General features: G+C 48.9%; 1 long non-coding RNA gene across 1 annotated transcript; it reads left to right on the top strand.

Moving 5' to 3' along the window:
• Positions 1-674: 674 nt before the first annotated feature.
• LOC125502756 lies at positions 675-1,232 on the top strand. Its single transcript, XR_007280512.1, has 2 exons — positions 675-791; positions 847-1,232. It is a non-coding gene; the product is annotated as an uncharacterized LOC125502756 (long non-coding RNA).
• The last annotated feature ends 349 nt before the right edge of the window (positions 1,233-1,581 follow it).

Below are 1,581 nucleotides of genomic sequence, written 5' to 3'. Positions count from 1 at the left end.
AATGAAGTACAAATGAGCGTTTTTGCTCATTTTGCCTCCGAGATATGAGCAAAAACGGGACGGAAAACATGGAATTTTGACATAATCTTGCACCTGTGTTTGCACCAAGTGTTTGAGATTCAAATTTTGCTTTCTGGGTCAAAACCACTCGAATTTCCTCACTCTCGTTGTTACGACTGAATCGACTTTTCAATCCTCTAGCCAACGATGCTAAAACGAATTCTGTGGCTCAAATGGTTCTTCAGAAACTTCGAATAAAGTCCATTTTATTATCTCTGGAATGATCTAAAAACGAGCATTCTTGCTCATTTTACTTCCGGGAAACCTGCAAAACGGGACGGAAAACATGAAATTTTGCAATAATCTTGCGCCACCCTTGCACAAAACGACGATAATTTTTCTATTTTCATAGATAACAAAAGACTGTATTTTTTCTACATAACCCCGCCCCTAACTTTAAAGCTGAATCCGCCCCTGCATAGATAAAGCTCAACTGTTACTCGGCAACGAGTAATTTGCCGTTTCGCAGCGCCCCCCATCGGTAGTTGAACGCTCGATCGCCAAGTCAAACGCCAAAGCGCTCTCTGGCGGCCCAGTAATACACCACACCGAACAAGTAACATTTTTGACATTTATTTTGTTGACACTTGGTCATGGTCACTCGATACGAGCATTTGCTTACGTCCAGCAGCGCCCCCATCGGGAGTCGCCCACCAACCCTGAGGATGCAGGCCCCGAGGCAGTTGCAAGCGAAACGTTTGGTTTCAGTAAATTTGGTGGCTGTCGGCATAGTAGGTCCACGAATTCTATTTACTGTCCAATTTCGACCCACGTCCCTCTTTGCAGGCCTGCAGCAGCAGCCGCGGGTTGACCTCGCGCCTCCTGCGTGCGTGACGGCCCCCATCGCCCCTGGGGGGCCACGCGAAGCTAGAAGGGGTTCGGGCAGGGGGCGAAGGCCTCGCGGGGCCCGTCGGACCGCGACATCTGCACAACGCGTGAGGGTGACCCTCCCCCCCGTGCTCCGCCAACCCGCTCGCCCTTCTGGACGATCGTCTTGCAGGAAGTGACGGTTTATACAGGGTGTTTGTGAGGCAAATTGCGCGCAATATTTTCTTCTAGATGGTGCCGCAAAAGTGCCACTTTTGTTGTATTTTGGAGGAGTTTTTCAGGTCGTGGTAATTGCTTATGGAATGTTGTTTTGTCGGAATGGAATAGAAGCGGGGAAATGTTAATTGATTGATTATTGCCTTTGGGCACCGCACTGGTTTTCCTGCATGAAATCCTTGCAAGTTGGCTGATTTGCCGTTTGGAGTCCTTCCAGTGTCGTGCCCGAAGGGGCCTGGCACAACAAACGCATTAGATTTTAGTGAGTGACGCAGTTGTGCTGAGCCCTTCGGGCTAGGCGTGGGTAACTCGGTGAGTTATCAGGAGTTGGCGCAGTGATGCCGACCCAACGCACCGGCACAGTAACTGACCGGTACAGTTGCGTTCAGCAACAGGCTTCCCATTGGACTTTCAGCAGATTTCCGAAGATTTAAATCGATAGAGTGAAAACTTGATGAATCTTTGATAATTTTCCTT

This window comes from Dendroctonus ponderosae, unplaced genomic scaffold (genome assembly GCF_020466585.1).
Source record: "Dendroctonus ponderosae isolate FM_Combo_2020 unplaced genomic scaffold, Dpon_F_20191213v2 Dpon_F_20191213_10, whole genome shotgun sequence".
NCBI classification, from domain to species: Eukaryota; Metazoa; Arthropoda; class Insecta; order Coleoptera; family Curculionidae; genus Dendroctonus; species Dendroctonus ponderosae.
This window is presented reverse-complemented; position numbering and strand designations above follow the sequence as displayed.